Source organism: Pongo pygmaeus, chromosome 2, assembly GCF_028885625.2.
Source record: "Pongo pygmaeus isolate AG05252 chromosome 2, NHGRI_mPonPyg2-v2.0_pri, whole genome shotgun sequence".
NCBI lineage: Eukaryota > Metazoa > Chordata > Mammalia > Primates > Hominidae > Pongo > Pongo pygmaeus.
Genome location: NC_085930.1, coordinates 160,944,358 through 160,962,361, shown reverse-complemented (window position 1 = coordinate 160,962,361; position 18,004 = coordinate 160,944,358). Strand labels below are relative to the sequence as shown.

The 18,004-nt window shown below is 36.3% G+C and overlaps 2 long non-coding RNA genes across 3 annotated transcripts in view; one reads left to right on the top strand and one right to left on the bottom strand.

Moving 5' to 3' along the window:
• Positions 1 to 18,004, top strand: part of LOC129033901 (uncharacterized) — a 165,507-nt gene that overhangs the window by 130,986 nt on the left and 16,517 nt on the right. Inside the window, exons 3-4 of the long non-coding RNA XR_008501704.1 lie at positions 7,110 to 7,443; positions 9,575 to 9,708. This is a non-coding gene — a long non-coding RNA (uncharacterized LOC129033901). The remainder of the gene's footprint in view (positions 1 to 7,109; positions 7,444 to 9,574; positions 9,709 to 18,004) is intronic.
• Positions 10,394 to 18,004, bottom strand: part of LOC129033900 (uncharacterized) — a 122,488-nt gene continuing 114,877 nt past the window's right edge. The window contains exon 5 of one of the 2 annotated variants that reach the window (XR_008501703.2): positions 10,394 to 12,398. This is a non-coding gene — a long non-coding RNA (uncharacterized LOC129033900). The remainder of the gene's footprint in view (positions 12,399 to 18,004) is intronic. The other variant, XR_010125780.1, reaches the window with a different exon arrangement.

The following is an 18,004-nucleotide window of genomic DNA, read 5'->3' as shown; positions in this document are numbered from 1 at the left end:
ACAGGCGGAGGGTGGAACAGATTGGAGGGCTTGGAAGAATATAGGAAGATGTGAGAAAGTTCCGAGAGACTCGTTAAATGGTTTTGACCAAAATGCTGATAGTGATATGGACAATAAAGTCTAGGCTGAGGTGGTCTCAAACGGAGATGAAGAACTTATTGGGAACTGTAGCAAAGGTCACTCTTGCTATACTTTAGTAAAGAGACTGAGAGCATTTGCCCCTGCCCTAGAGATCTGTGGAACTTTGAACTTGAGAGAGATGATTTAGGGTATCTGACAGAAGAAATTTCTAAGGAGCAAAGCATTCCAGATATGACGTGGCTTTTTCTGAAAGTAAGATATGAAATTGGAACTTATGTTTAAAAGGAAAACAGAGCACAAAATTGTGGAAAATTTGCAACCTGACTTTGTGGTAGAAAAGAAAAACCCATTTTCTAAGGAGGGCTGCAGAAATTTGCATAAGTAATGAAGAGCCAAATGTTAATAGCCAAGACAATGGGGAAAATGTCTCCAGGGCATTTTAGAGATCTTCACAGCAGCTCCTCTTATCACAGGCCTAGAAGCCTAGGAGGGAAAAATGTTTTTTTGGGTGGGGCCCAGTGCTCTGTACAGCTTCAGGACATGATGTCTTGTGTCCCAGCTGCTCCAGCTCCAGCCATGGCTTAAAGAGGCCAAGGTACAGCTTGGGCTGTGGCTTAAGAGTGTGCAAGCTACAAGCCTTAGTGGCGTCCACACGGTTTTGGGCCTGAGGGTATGCAGAAGCCAAGAGTTGAGCTTTGGGAATCTCCATCTAGATTTCAGATGATGTATGGAAATGCTTAGATGTCCAGGCAGAAGTCTGCTGCAAGGTCAGAGTCCTCCTGGAGAACCTCTACTTGGGCAGTACAAAGGGGAAATGTGGGGTTGGAACTCCCACACAGAGTTCCCACTGGGGCACTGCCTAATGGAGCTGTGAGAAGAGCGCCACTGTCCTCCAGGCCCCAGAATGGTAGGTACACTGACAGCTTGTACCATGTGCCTGGAAAAGCCATAGGCACTCAATGCCAGCCCACGAAAGCATGGCTGTACCCTGAAGAGCTACAGGGTCAAAGCTGTCCAGTGCTGTGGGAGCCCACCCCTCGCATCAGCATGCCTTGGAGATGAGACATGAAGTCAAAGGAGATCATTTTGGAGCTTTAAGATTTAATGGCTGCCCTGTTGGGTTTCAGACTTACATGGGGCCCATAGCCCATTTGTTTTGGCCAAATTCTCCCGTTTGGAACAGCAGCATTTACCCAATGCCTGTATCCTCATTGTGTCTTGGAAGCAACTAATCTTGTTTTTGGTTTTACAGGCTCATAGGTGGAAGGGGCTGGCCTTGTCCCAGATGAGACTTTGAACTCAGATTTTTTAGTTTATGCTAGAATGGAGTGAAGACTTTGAGGGACTATTGGGAAGGTATCATTGCATTTTGAAATGTGAGAAGGACATGAGATTTGGGAAGGACCAATGGTAGAATAATATGGTTTGATTGTGTCCTAACCCAAATCTCATCTTGAATTATAATCCCCATTTGTCAAAGGAAGGATCTGGTGGGAGGTGATTGGATCATAGGGGCAGTTTCCTCCATGCTGTTCTCATGATACTGAGTGAGTTCTCACAATATCTGATGGTTTAAAAGTGTTTGGCACTTGCCCCTCACTCTCTCTCTCCTGCCACTACGTAAGACATGTCTTGCTTTCCCTTTGCCTTCTGCCGTGATTGTAAATTTCCTGAGGCCTCCCCAGCCATGTGGAATTGTGAGTCAATTAAACTTCTTTTCTTTATAAATTACCCAGTCTCCAGTGGTTCTTTATAGCAGTGTGAAAACACACTAATACACAGCCATAGTAAATTGACATAGCCTCCATTTCCAACAGTTGGCATCTAGTCATTCTCTGGAGTCAGATTTAAACATATTCACAATTTTTGCTGATCCCTCCCTGAAGAAATTGTTGCCTCTTATATCAGGTACTTTTGTGCTTACCTCACGTTCTCTCAGCCCATCTTTTCACTCTAGATATTGCCATGGCCACCAGCTGTTCACAGATGCAACTTGACAGCACTTCACATCAAATGCAGTACATATCTGTTGCTTTTTACTCTAGCCTTCTCTGCTTCTACCAATTAGGACTTCTGCAGACTATTGAGACTACTCAGTCATACTGACACGTACACAAATCTGAAAGAGCAAAAGAGTTAACACCCAAGGGAATACTGGTAGGATGGGAGCTAGTGGATAAATACTCCTCTGAAATGTTCCTTAGATGGACAAATCTGAGGCACATTTTACACAGTAGCCAGCAAGTTCCCAGTAGGATTGAGCCTGAATGACCCACAGGGAACCAGCTCACCAAGACAGCTTTAGCTTGACTTTTCTTTCTTTCTGGTTTTTTTGTTTTTCTTTTTTTAACTTCTCTACTTTTTGAGATCTTTTTCTGAATAATCCGGTTTCATTAAAGCTTTAGTCTAAGATTCTGCTTTGGGGGTGAGGCATAAGCAAGCTGAGACATTTTCCTACCTTATACTACTTTGGCATTGTGCTTAAATCTCCACCTAGCAAACTTTGCTTTGCACTTCAGTTATTAGGGTATGTATTTGAATCTTCTGAAAGCTCAAGATCTTGTGTGATATTCAAGATCCCTGGTGATATTGGTGTTGTGGCCATCTTAGCTATGGGGGGTGTTTAGTGGCTCGGCCTCATATATTCATATGGCCCAGAGCAAAAATACCCAAAAAACAAAAAACAAAAAATAACCCACTATTAGCATGTCCTTATACTATGTGTCTAAATATTTAAAGTAATAATTCATCCTAATAAAATGCTAAATAAAATATGTATTTTCTTTCTTCCTGGATTAATATATCTTCATAATGACCTGGAAGGCCAGGTTGAACTTAGAATTCTGTGGTTGGAGTTCCAGACCAGAACATGGTGGCATGGAGAGAGCCAGAACTTGGCATGCCGTCTACCTCCCTTTTATTTGTATTACACCAGAATGCCACCTCACTTTGTCTTGTACTGTGAATGCCTGTGTAATCTCCATCCAAGTTCTATCTCCTTGGATCTAGGGATACACACATAAGGATTCACAAATAAGTCTGCCTTAGGGAGAATGGAGCATGAAAGAAAACTCAGGAGCACATAAACATGGAATTCTTAGGACCTGGGATCTGCATCATGATCTAGAAGTGGGTGTGTGATCTCTAGGTGGGCATGTCACAGTGAATAATCAAGAAGTTGCAGATTGGGGAAGGTTTGTTCCAGAAAGAATTCACTGCCAAGCTAAAAAGGGCTGTAAGAAAAACCATGAAATCTTAGTACATATGAACAAAAACTAGAGAAAAAAATCACCTTGTTTAGCATAAGACAGTCTTTGAAAAGAGAGGATACAGCTTATTCTAGGTATATTGAAAGAAAGTTGTATAGTGCTTTGAGGTGCACTGAAATGTTAGTCACTGTCCACTGCGTAGTTCTACTTAGTCCTTCATTATCCTTGAGCAATCTGGATCTAAGAATAAAGAATAAGGGAATCCAAGAAGCCCTGTGGTATAGAAACAGACATGGAGAACGGCCTGCAGGTTTGCTTTGTTTCCTGACATCTCCAAACACCATTTCAAATTTCAGTTATATCACCCACTACAGAAAGATTATATGTAACCAATTTTCTTTTCTTTTTTTTTCTATTTATTTTTGAGGCTGAGTTTCACTCTGTCACCCAGGCTGGAGTGCAATGGCGTGATTTTGGCTCACTGCAAACTCCACCTCCCAGGTTCAAGTGATTCTCCTGCCTCAGCCTCCTGAGTAGCAGGGATTACAGGTGTCTACACCAAGACTGGCTAATTTTTGTGTTTTTAGTAGAGATGGGATTTCACCATGTAGGCCAGGCTGGTCTCAAACTCCTGATCTCAGGTGATTCACCCACCTCTGCCTCCCAAAGTGCTGGGGTTACAGGTGTGAGCCACTGTGCCTGGCCAATTTTCTAACTGAGTAATTTTAATAATTCTTTAGTTTTCTCCGTTTAGGAAAGTTTACCATTATGGTTTTTTTGACCTGCCTTTTGCTTTTTCCATTTATTTATTTATCCTCTTAAGTAGCTCTCAGTTATCGGAAAGTGGCACTGTGGACACACTATTAAGCAACCCAGGTGCTTGGTCCTTTGGTAAATGATTTATAAAAACAAAATTAGAAATAGTCTTTTGTTTTGAGCTCAAAGGATACACATTATAAATTTGTATAAATTCAGAGTTTCATTATTATTATCTAGCACTGCGTAAACTTTTATCCCTCAGTCAATTATTTTGCTAATGTTCTTTTCCATCAAGTCGAAGCATACTATTTATAATTCATTGATATCAAATACTGCTTCTTAAGTTTCTCTGGAGAGCAGGTTGCAATTCTGTTCTGTATGCTCTTTGAAGTGTTAGCCTTATTTCTTGGCACATGATAGTGAGTGGAGGCATCACGTGGTGTCTTAAGGTATAGTTAGCTCCATTTACTTCCATTCTCCCCATCCCTGCCTTGATGTCTTTATGGAAAGTTTCTAAATATTATTAAAGTATGAATAAAATCATTAAAATTTTCTATTTTTATTGATATATAATATGTACTCTAAAGGAAGAAGCAAGCAGTGTGCAGGTCATACAGTCTAAACAAGATTCTCCATTCAAGCCAGAATGCACTCATAAGTCTCTTCCATATAGATATTCTTGAATTATTGGTGTTCAACACTGAACAAATTTCTTATTTAGATAAAATGACAGACTTAGATAACTTAAGCATTTTCCCAATATATGATAGTAGATATGACAGTAAACTCTGACCACGACTTAAAAAAAAAAGTATAGTTGAATACATAGAAAAGAAAGTGAGATCTCCAAATCAGTTGTTTTAGCCTGTATGAAGGGTCATAGCCTGATTAATGGCTCTCACATTTTCAGTTGAATCTGAGGTGAAGTGATAATCACATTTTTCACCCTGTGATTGTTGTAACAGTTCCCCAATTAGAATGGAATTTCATAGGTTAAGCAGAGCTACTAACTTGCATTTCTTATTTCAACATAATTAGTTAATGAAAGATCAAAATCCAATGTGAAAAATTCACAGAAGCAGCACAGAAAAAATTTCTAGTAATTCATCATAGTCCTTTACAATGCAATTATACACAAATACTGTCATTAAAAAGTGAAACTGAAAAATGTTAAAGTCTTGGTAAATTTGTTGAGAAAGATGTCAAATACTCCATGAGTGTAAGTCTCATAATGTGGGTTCTTGAATCATTTTTGTTTAGACCAATTCACTCTATCTATAGCTGCTCATGTTTTCCTTAAGGAAAGAGGATTAAAAACGATTTAAGAAACTATTTGAGATAGCAGTATTTAACAGCACCAGTCCAACTCGACTTAGAAGTTCTAACTGATGAAAAAACAGGATTAGCAAAATTGATCCATAATTTTTCTAGGGTCAAATCCCAATAAAGACAATGTTAATAATGACATGAATCTTCATCTTGCCATTATTTTTTCTAATTATAAAAGTTAGAAAAAGTTAAATTCAGATATTATGGAAAGAAGTAATGTAGGAAGTAAAAATCCTTCATAATGCCATCTCCTTTGTTGCTGGCTGTATAGTCCTTCAGCTATTTTTCTATACACAATGCTTATACTGTTACTGTCTTATTTTTATAGAAAGGTATCATGCAAAACATAATGTTTGAAATTTGATTTTTTACATTTAACAGTGTATCTTAACATATTTTCATGCTGCTACATTTAGTTCTATCTTTTTATGTTTAATGGCTGCATGCTACTCCATTAAATGGGTCTGTCATTGTTTTCCCTTAATGATGAAATTTTGAGTTTTTATCTGTCAAAACAAAGCAGAAGGGAATATTCTTGTACATATATGTTGCTGATATGGTTTGGCTGTATCCCCACCCAAATTCGCCTTGAATTGTAATAATCCTCACATGTCAGGGGTGGGGCCAGCTGGAGATAATTTACTTATGGAGGCAGTTTCCCCCATACTGTTCTCATAGTAGTGAATAAGTCTCACGAGATCTGATGGTTTTATAAATGAGCGTTCCCCTGCACAAACTCTCTCTTGCCTGCTGCCATGTAAGACATGACTTTGCTCCTTATTCACCTTCCACCGTGATTGTGAGGTCTCCCCAGCCATGTGGAACTGTGGGTCGATTAAACCTCTTTCCTTTATAAATTACCCAGTCTCAGGTGTGTCTTTATCTGCAGGGTGAGGACAAACTAATACAGTTGCCATACTTTGAAATTTATTTATTGAAGACAATTATCTAGAAGGATGCTGTATCAAAGGATGTATGATACATCATTTTAGACTTAATGAATATTTCAAAAATATTCTTGAATTAACATTATATTGAATATAACCAAACCAGTAGAAACTTTCTTTTCTTATTTTTTAGAAAATTTGAGTTTATATGTTTAAATTGTATAAATTGATGTGGGTCTATAAAATATTAAGCCTTCTCATTCAAGGACATAATATCTCTGACCACTCATTCAGGCTGTCTTTCATGTGTTTTTGACAAGTCTTATTGCACATAAATTTACATAATATTATTCAATCTGTAATCCTAGAATATTTTCTTATTCGCTAAATTCTCATATTTTGATTTATATTTTGAGTTTTAAACTTGTTTACATGATATTTTGCTTATCAGATGAGTTCTTTTTGAATATTAATACATTAGTATTAACATAACTTCTCTGATTAAATAATAAAGTCTTTCACATTTACCCTTGTGTTTTCAGCACAAAACATAATGTTTGGCATATGTCAAGGGCTCAATAAATTTTATTGAATAAAGTAATGAAAATTATTGACCCTTATTTATGAAAAAAGAAAACAAGGAGACATTAAATGTTTTCAAAGGGCAATGAAGCCAGATTTCTCACAGGTCTGTCACAATTACTCTTCATCACACTGCACTTATTTATGTCAAATATGTATCAAGGGAATTATAAGGTAGACTTTTATTTTTTAGTAGTGAACAGAAATGAATCTAACCCTTTATCCTCCCCTTCAATTCTTGTCTTCTTTCTTCCATACACAGGAATCAGTAAATAAGCTGAAAATGTGAAAGTCATGCAAAGATTTGTTTGAAAAGCAAAACGTTTCAATAAAAGATCTTCCTGGATTAAGAATCTAAGTGTGATTTTCATGAACCACCACCACTAAAGATCAGATAATATTATTCATGCTGCAATTTGAAAGGGAAGCAAGAGGAAAATCAGACTGACTCTGCCACTGCATAAAATCACCCCCCTGGGAATGAACGAAGCATTTCGAGAATGAGAAATGGAATATTGGTGACACTCTGGCTAACAGTTCCATCTAGAGTGAACTGCGGTCATGATTTTCCAATAACAGCCTGTTACTAAACCAAGGTAAATCTCAATTCAAAAATAATGCTTTGGCCGCGTAAGGTGGCTCGCGCCTATAATCCCAGCACTTTGGGAGGCCAAGGAGGGTGAATCACCTGAGGTTGGGATTTCGAGACCAGCCTGGCCAAGATGGTGAAACCACATCTCCACTAAAAATACAAAAATTAGCTGGGCGTGGTGGCGGGCGACTGTCATCCAAGCTACTAGGGAGGCTGAGGCAAGAGAATCGCTTGAACCCTTGAGGTGGAGTTTGCAGTGAGCTGACATCACACCATTGCACTCCAGCCTGGGCGATGAGAGCGAGACTCTTTTATAAAAAATAAAAATAGAAATAATAATAATGCTTTATTGCATTCAAAACGGTTTGTTTTGCATGAGACACTGTTTACTGAACTGATGAAATTTGTCACCGAAAACAGCATTTTATGCAAATAGTTAAGAGTTGGTTAGTTGGATCTGATTATTGGGAGTTAACATGGAGCTACATATATAATGCAGAGCCCATAACTGAGCTCTTTAAAGGAAGAGAGAAAGTATCAGGTTAAGTCCGCTGGCAAGAAAATGACACCTTCCAGTTGAAGAAAAAAACATAGTTGTTATCTTTGGGATCTTTTTCTGAATAATCCATTTTCATAAAAGCTTTAGTATCAGGTTCTGCTTTGGGGATGAGGGGTAAGCAAGCTGAGACATTTTCCTGCCTTATACTACTTTGGAATTGTGCAAATACAGTTGACCCTTGAACACGGGTTTGAAATGCACGGGTCCGCTTATACACTGATTTCTTTTCAACCAAAGGCTGGACCGGAAACCCAGTATATGGAAGGCTGACTTTTCGTATACGCAATTTCCACAAGACTGACTGGGATTTGAGTATGTGCGGGATTTTGGCACACACGGGGAGTCCAGGAACCTATCTGTTCTCCCGCATAAAGAGCGTCAACTGTACAAGGATGCTCCTAGAGGCATCTCAATCTCCTGTTTCTTTCTTGCTATGTGTGTTTGAGTATGGAAGAGGTTATAAAAGTAAACTAAGAACAAGTTAGCTTAGTCTTACGTTTTAATCAATGATAATCAATGAGCTCCCTAGGATTAGGATAGCAGCTACTGCAAGATGTGTAAACTGGGAAGCCTTAACGTTCTGCTAAAGCAGTGGTCTCAACTGGGAGTGGGGTGTATATTCAACAATTATCTGGAGAAATTTTGGGTTGTCACAACTGGTGGTAGTTGAAGGGCAGTTACTCCTGACATCTAGTGGACTGCTAAACATCCTACAATCACAGGAGAGTCCCCACAACAAGTAATTATCCAGCTCAGAGTGTCAGCAATGCTGCTATTGCAAAATTCTGTGCTAGATGAATGAATAAAAATATCACTATATCTTTGTAATATCACTTATGATTCAGGGTGAAATGATTAAGGAAAAGATAAAAAGGATATGAAATTAATGTTAAATTGCACTTTAAAATTATGCCTCTAATGGCTTTAAGTAACATTTATAACAAATGGTAAATTAATGTTTATTAATGTGGTTTAAATAAATAATTACATATATTTTTATGAATGTATGCTCACTATTCTGCATAGTTAATTACAGAGTTTGGGGCAGAATTCAGCCTCAGAGTGTCAAGTTATGTATCTCTCCATTCAGATTCTGTGGCTGAAGTACAATTGTATACACCTTATGGCAAATTTCCAGAACAGCAGATTTTGCTTTCTAGAATAGATGCACGAATTCCTTCAAAAAGTGTACAATCCTTTCTGTAGAATGTTATCCCAACTAGTTCTTTACTACTAAAATGTTATGGTTCTAGCTTTGACTACTGTAGATGAAAGCAACCTGGCTCTCCTGGCCACAGATGTCTGGATCTGAGGCAGCGACATTAGCCATAGGTTTGGTGTGACCAAATTATGAGAGGTTACAGTTTACATGATAGACTTAGTAGTGGTAACTTTCTGTTTCCATCTTGATGAGGTTTGTAATTTTTGTTTTATTTAATAACACATGAAATTGTGATTTTGATTTTATGATTTAAGGAGCTCATTTTATGTACTTTTGATAGACTATTTTATTTTTTACTCTTTTTTCTTTTCCATCATTTTATCCTCATGGTTATTTATGGGCTGTGCTGGGAAGAGAGGGAAACAACAACGCCTGAGAAGATTTGCAAGAACTTTGCCCAGTTGAGGCCCTTAATGGATGCAATGAAGAGAACTAACTCAATCAAATTCTCTTTTTGTAAGAAGAATAAACTCTAAGTAAAGGGAAAGGTATGTTTCTTAGTTTTAGGATATTGTCTCTGCTCATAAGTTAAAAAAAGAAAACTTCCTGACCATTCCTTTAAGTTGCAGATTTTTGAAACTTCCAGTCCTGTGTAATGACCAAAGCTTTGAAGTTGACTTAAATATTTTCCTTTCCCTTCCAGCTAGGGTTCCTTTTGAGCTGAAATTTCTTTTTCTCCTTCTCATTTATTTTTGTCCTATCTAGTATCTCTTAATTTAACACTCTCAGAGTCAAAGTTGGGGGGTGGGATTAAGGTAGGTGTTAAGGATGATAGAAGAGGTAAGGCAGGTAAGAAATCTCATATTTTACAGATATCTTCATGACTTCTGGGCATTACAGATATTTAAAGCAAACAATGTTTTTCACTTTTAGGGTACCTGTGTATGTTCTTTGATGATTTCTCTCCAAGAGTACCTTTTGAAAAGCTCCTGGAGCATAGGCAGTGTTTTTCCTTTGTCAGGCGTAGCCCCATGACATAGAATTTCCTCTTGGATTTACAGTCCACATCCTTTTCCATTTGTTGTTTCTCACCCTAAAAGGCAACCCTCCTGAAGTGGATCCCACTTGAAATAACCCCAGGCTGACATTTCTACTTGGAATCTATATGTTAGTGCCATGATTAACCCATATTTGACCCACTTTCAGAGAGAAAGGAAGTAACTTCTCAGTTTTAGCCTTTTATTTTGTTGCCAAGTATCACCTGAGCTTTACAAGGCATGAGTCACAAACTTTGGGAGATACCAATAAAGCTTTACAGGGTGGCCTCTTCAAAACCTCTCTCAGTGCCCTTGAGGTGACAACCAGATACTACCCAAGTCTTCCCCACTGTGACATTAGGATTCCTAGAAACCTGATGATGCTCTCAAAATTTTCTTCTACAAAACTTTCTCTTTATTACCAACTCTCGACTGCTGAAAATGTTAAAGATGATCCAGGGTTTAAAGAGTTGTGTAGCGAGTCTATGGATATTTTCATTATAAATTTTTGCATGAGAAACAAACACCAACTTTGGAATAGAGGAATGTCTAGTACATTATATTTTATCTTGGTGTTTCATCAAAAACATTAATTTTAACATTCTGTAAGAAAAAAATTTCAAAGTAATTCTACTTACATAAAATAATACAAATGTTAAAGGAATTAATCTCAGAGAGAATGCGGTAGCATATTAATTGAGTTATCTAGAACAGTCAATTGTATTCAATCTCAGGAATGCAAGGATAGTTCATATTTGAAAATCTATTAATTTTCTTCATTATATTCCAGCAAAAATTGCAAATGAAAATGCATTTAATAGAATTCAACTTTATTCTTGGTAATTGACCAAGAAGAATATTTCTTCACATGGAAAAACATGTATTTCTAACAAATATGAAATCATGTGTTTAACTGTAAAATACCAGAAGCATCCAATAAATATTACTAGTAGATTTAATGTTGCTCTGGTAGAATGTTAAATTTAATTAGAAAAGAGAAGGATAATATGAAAGGTAAAAATGCGATGATATAATTAAAATTATTTGCAAATAATACGATTTTATACCCAGAAAATTTAAAAGAAATGTCTGAGAAACTATAAAAGACAAAATAAGATAATGGAATAAAATAGCTGATTTCAAAATTAATTTTTAAAAAACAATAGACGTCTGGGCATGGTGGCTAATGCCTGTAATCCAAGCACTTTGGGAAGTCGAGGCAGGTGGATCACTTGAGGTCAGGAGTTCGTGTCCAGCCTGGCCAACATGGTGAAATTCCATCTCTACTAAAAATACAAAAATTAGCCGGGCGTGGTGGCATGCGGTTAAAATCCCAACTACTCAGAAGGCCAAGGCAGGAGAATTGTTTGAACCTGGGAGGCGGAGGTTGCAGTGAGCTGAGATCATGCCATTGCACTCCAGCCTGGGCAAAAGAGTGAGACTCCACCTCAAAAAAAAAAAAAAAGCAATAGTTGTTATATATACAAATAGTAAATAACATTATGTGATGGAGGAATACCCTGTTTATAATAATAACAAAAATATTAAAACCTTTGTAACATGAAAATTAACAGTCTATATAAAGAAAATATTAAAATTCTAGTAAAAGATAAATTATAAAACCAGAATAAAGGATAAAGCCTATTTTCTTCCTGGATTGAATGTCTCAATATTTTAAAGATGTCAACTGTCTGTATGTTATAGTACATGTAGTAGTATTCCATACAAAAGCAAAATAAGATCTTTTAAAAATTTAAGAATCTGATCCTAAAGTGTATAGGGAAATATAAACATGAGAATAGCTAAGAAAGCTAGTGAAGAGTTGAGGTGGAAATTGTCCTGAAATGTTAATTTTTTTATAAATATGGCAGATTTAGTGGCTTTTTTCAACATCCATTCTGTCTGAAGATCCTTAATTTAAGCCAATAATGGTATCTCCATTTTATTTGTCTATGATTGATTCAGGGAATGACAAATGTTAGCCAGTTAGGACAAATGACATGGGAGGAGAGCCTTGACTGTTTTTTAGCGGGGAAAAGAAGACAGCTTCATTCTTCTTCAGGGTATTAATTGGTGTCAGTTCGATTTTGGAAACCGCTGTAACCACCTCACTTTCTGCTTGAAGATGAAGGCAACCATGGGCATGTCCAAACTGAGAAATGGAAAGAACTGGGTCTCTGATGACATCATTGGGTAAAATACTGCCAAAAAAAAAAAAAAAAAAGTCTAGGTTCATAAGACTCTGAAAGTGCCGTTATATGATAGTATGAATTTTTTTTCTGCTTAAGCTAGCTTTATTCTAGCCTTTATTATTTTTGCAGCCAGAGCACCCCTGTAAAATAAATCTACCATTAAAATAATATAGAAATGGTATGTGAAGAGGAAGAAACAGAATAACAAATACAGAAATTGCCCCATTTCAAAGGAGTAGAGAAAAACTATAGTTATTCAGCTAATGGTATTGGGACAAATTGCCTGGATTGTTGGACTCGTGTAATGTTTTTACCTCTTCATTTTTATCAAGATAAATTATTGATATGTCAAAGATTTAAAAGGAAAATAAAATCAAACCATAAAAGTACTAGTAAAATTCTCATTACTGTTGGTGGAAATGGAGAATTGTACAATTGGTTTAGCAGTCTATTAAGAAGTTAACTTAAAAGTTTTTAAAAATATATTTCACTGACAGTTACCTACCTGAGATAAATGAAAGCACACATCCATGCAAAGACTTGCACATTCATACTCATAGCAGCCATATTAAAAATAGCTATGAAGTAGAAACATCCCAAATATTAATTAGTAGGTGGATGGATAAACAAATGTGGTATTCATATACCACACTGAATAGTATTCAACAATAAAAAGGAATAAACTATGGATACATACAACAATTTGGATAAATCTCAAAATCATTTTGCTATTAGAAGAAGTCAGCACAAAAGAATGCATACTATATGATTTAATTTATATAAAATTCAGGAAAATGCAAACTAAATTAAGTGACAAAAAGCAGACCAGTAGTTGCTTAGTATGGAGGCATAAGAAAGGATTGACTTAAACAGGCACAAAGTATCTGTAGGGGATGATGGCATTGTTATGTACCTTTGCTGTGGGAGTGGTTTCATGGGTGTACAAAACAATCAAAACTCAAAATGCACAATTAAAATAAATGCAGTTTTCTGTATATAAAATAAACCAGTGAATTTAATAAACATATTGTCTGAAGATATGAGGATTTTAAACCATACTAGGAGAGAATGTGGGGATTTTTTTTTTTTTTTTTTTTTGAGACGGAGTCTCACTCTGTTGCCCAGGCTGGATTGCAGTGGCTCAATCTCAGCTCACCACAGCCTCCCCCTCCCAGGTTCAAGCAATTCTCCTGCCTCAGCCTCCCAAGTAGCTGGGACTACAGGTGCACACTGCTACGCCTGGCTAATTTTTGTATTTTTAGTACAGACGGGGTTTCACTCTGTTGGCCAGGATGGTCCTCATCTCCTGACCTCGTGATCCACCTGCCTCGGCCTCCCAAAGTTCTGGGATTACAGATGTGAGCCACCGCACCTGGCCAGGAAGATTTTTTATAATCTTTAAGTGGGTAAAGCCCAGAATTCATAATGGAAACAAATTAACAATTAAACTACATACATAAAATTGTATGACAAAAACATCACAAATGAAGTCAAAACACAGAGTAGGAAAAAATTTGAAACACTATAAACACATAAAGAGCTAATTTCTGTAACATATAAAATCACTTCGAACAATGAGAAAAAAGTAAACGAAGGAAAGCAGTCAACAGAAACAAAATTACAAATAGTTAATGCACATGAAAATATGTTCAATGTCTTTCAGCAATAAATGAAATTAAAACAATAAGGGCTTGTTTTTATCTATCAGTAAACAATTTTAAATGAACTCAGTCTTACAAGTACACCGGTTATAATAAAATTAGAAGTCCACTTAACCTTATTTTAACTTGTTTCTTTAGTAATTTCCTTGTTTTTTCCCTCCTTCAATTTTTTAGTCACATTTTCTAATTTAGTCAAATTTTCTAATTTTCTAAAATTTTCCAGTTTATGCCAGTCTTTCTAAAAAGGCCCCCCTTTTTGTCATATTCACATATCTCAATTTAGAAATTTGACACAAAGATTAAAGATTGGTGGATTAATTTTAATTCCTTTAAAAGAAGAGCTTGCATGTATCCAGGCACCATTAGAGCATTCACACACTCATTTGATCAAACATGTAATAATTAATTTTCAACAATGTGTCCTATATGTCACGCATTATGCTCAATGCTGTGTGCACAATGGTCAATATGGTAGACAAGACTTGTACACTCATGGAGTGTATGGTCTCCTGACAGAGACTTCTATTAAATAACTAGAGAGACACATATATCGATTACAAATCAGAACGATCTAATTCAGATTGACAGTTCAGGGAATGTTGCTCTCATGGTGTCTTTCTGTTGAGGATTGAGAATGAGTAGGAGTTGCCCAGGCCAATAATGTGGAGGTGAACATTTGAGCATTTCAGACAAAAAAAAAAAAAAAAAAAAGCTTAAAGATAGAAAGAGCTTGATGTCCATGAAAATCTAAAAGGCAAAACGCTGTGGTGTAGTGAGCAGGGAGGCAGAGGGCCTATAGTGGCGAGGCTACAGGGAAGCAGGGGTCAGATCATAAAGAAGCTGGAAAACGCAGTGAAGGAGTTTACATTGTATTTTGTGTTCAACTGGTTGCAGGTGTGAGTAAAACGATTAGAATCATATTTTAGAAAAATCAGCTTGGCTTCAGTGTGAAAAATAAATTATGGTGAGCAGGGGTGGAAGCAGGGGATCTAGTCAGGGGTATGTTGCAAGAGTGCAGAGGAGAGTCCTAACTGACATTATCTTTAGAGCGGCAATCTCTGTGCCTCACCCATAGTAGTGAAGTTCAATAAAATTCATTGAAATAAAAGACTGATGAATTAATAAAGGTATAAGTTTTGCTGGCCTGAAATTCTATTGAGCCATTTTCATGAATTCACTGCGAATAACAAAGTCTTTGAATCACGTAACTTTAATATGGATTAGCACTTTGACCTATCAGCATACCAACCTGTGAAATTCATAGGGATTTCCATCAAAATTTATTTTTATAAATTTTAAACAGTAACAGTTCATAAAAGTGTTCTTTGTTACAAGTGTTTACTATGTAAAAACCTTTTTTTACTTCTCTTCTTCTTTTATACCCTCTAATTCATGTCTAAATTATATCTTGAATTTAAAAAATAAACGTAATCATCTAATGTCCTAGAGAAGTGATTCTTCAAATTTTCTGCTGCATTCATTATTAATTATTCTATTAAATATGATGAATCCTATAGATACGAAAAGCCACATTTTATATATAAACCATTTAGTGCAAACATTTGACTTTTTTTTATTTATGATGAAATAAAAAGTATACAAATTAATATTTTTGGCAGGGAACAATTTTATTGTTCCATCTTTAAAATACAAATTAAAATAATACCATTAGTGGTTTAAAAATGGTGATAATAGTGTTGGAGAGTAACTCTATTATTATTAGAGCTCCATTAATGTTGAAAAATAACTCTTATTAGCTAAATTTCTAATAGCTCTAGTGATTGTAAAAGCACACGTTTTTCTTAAAATTACTTTGGTCTCATTGTACACAAAAGTAAGTGATATGGGAAAGAGAAAAGGCCACATGTAGTCCTGGATAGGTGGAGTCATCAGGGAGTGCCACATAAGAAGTACTGATTTGTCAAAATAAGAAAAATACTTCATGTGCAGAGCTCTGTAGAAAAATGGCAGATGTTAAATTTCTGGCGGGTAGGATCAGCTACAAATAGTACTTATGAATTTCAGACAGACAGTTTAGGGATTAAGAGACAAGGTTTTTTTTGTTTTTTTAAGAAATTTTGTGGAAACAATGAAGTTTCCCTAAACTATGAGTCTCTCTCCCACTGGTCATGTAAATCCCATTAGTTAAAAATCAGAGTCCAGGGCCTGGCTTGGTGGCTCACGCCTGTAATCCCAGCACTTTGGGAGGCCGAGACAGGCGGATCACGAGGTCAGGAGATCGAGACCATCCTGGCTAACACGGTGAAACCCCGTCTCTACTAAAAAACACAAAAAATTAGCCGGGCTTGGTGGCGGGCGCCTGTAGTCCCAGCTACTCAGGAGGCTGAGGCAGGAGAATGGCGTGAACCCGGGAGGCGGAGTTTGCAGTGAGCCAAGATCGAGCCATTGCACTCCAGCCTGGGCGACAGAGCAAGACTCCCTCTCAAGAAAAAAAAAAAAAAAAAATCAGAGTCCAAACAATATTATATGTTCATGGTTACCTCTCCTTTAGTGTTCTTTCTCTACAGCCCAGAGGCTAATGTTTTTAAGCAAGCACTGGATGCAATTTCCCTTGTAGTTGAGCCACGTACGCCAATAAATTATTAGGTGCAGTTTTGAATTATTTGTTCCTTTGAGATGTCATTAGCTGTCCCTTCTATTATGTTTATATACGAGAACAAATGGAGTATGGTTAATTATAATGTTTTGAGCAATAATTAATGGTTGTTGAAACCAGTTCCTCTTCTGTTTGTTATTCTAACATAAAGTACTATACTTTCTGGCAAAAAGATGGTAAGCCATTAATAAAACAGATTATATATTATAAGGAAAGCAATTGGAACCAGCGTTCATTCTGAAATAGCCCTGAGTTAAAAAAAATATTAGTTCTGCAGGAATAATTTTATAGAGGTCATTTTACTTTCTAGTGTTTAAAATATGAATTATTAAGATCAATATTTTTGGAAAATAAGATAAACAATTTTTTGTTAGCAAGTTTTCATTCCATCTTGTCTTCTCTGAGTGCCATCATAAAGGTATACTTATTTTCTCACATCTAGTTAAGAAGTATTATGAAGTACACATAGGAAGTATATATCATTCCCTTGAAAATTAGAGCATGGTGGCCATGCAATCTTAGGAAATGGATAAATGAAAACAAATTAGTGAAAATTTATGTTAAAAATAAAAAGGATATCAATATTAGTTTAATCAATTAATTAGTAATAGCTTAACTAATATGAACTAAATTAAAAAAATGATCCTTTGGATATTAATTCTGAGCTCATTCTAGTGAAGTCTCTGATGAATCAGGGTAAGAATATCAAGCCTGCTGCTAATAGATGTGTGACTCTGGGAAGGTTATCAGGTCTCTGGATTGTGAGTGACTTCATCTGTAAAGTAGAGAGGACATTGATGTTTTTGCTATGATAATTTATATTCTAGGTGCTTGTTATTAATGAATTGTATATGATATGGGCCTAACTAAGAGTCAACATCAGAAAAAGTATTGCTCTGAGGAATGACATAACAGGCTGCTGTCAGACTTACCATCCTATGAAGAGGTATAAAAGAGATGGAAAAAATGTGTTAATTTGAAAATCATGATGGCAGGATTACACTCAACATTTTCTGGTTTCCCAAAATGGGCCAATCAGAGATCCTATTAAAGTACATGAGTTGACTCAATAACCAGACATTCCACCATAACCCAACTGATAGCTCCAATCTGTTTCTTCCAACCAGCCATCACACTTCTCGTTGTGCCTGGCTCATAGTAGATGCTCAGCATATGTTGATTGAGTAAATAATAAAACATACCACCTTCCCTATGCTTACTGGCATTTGGATCTTCTTTGAAAGTGGCAAATGTATAGTTTAAAAAATGTTATGACATATGAAAAATATACTGGGATTTTTAACAGATTAAGTAAAAATATAAAAGACTGTGAAATT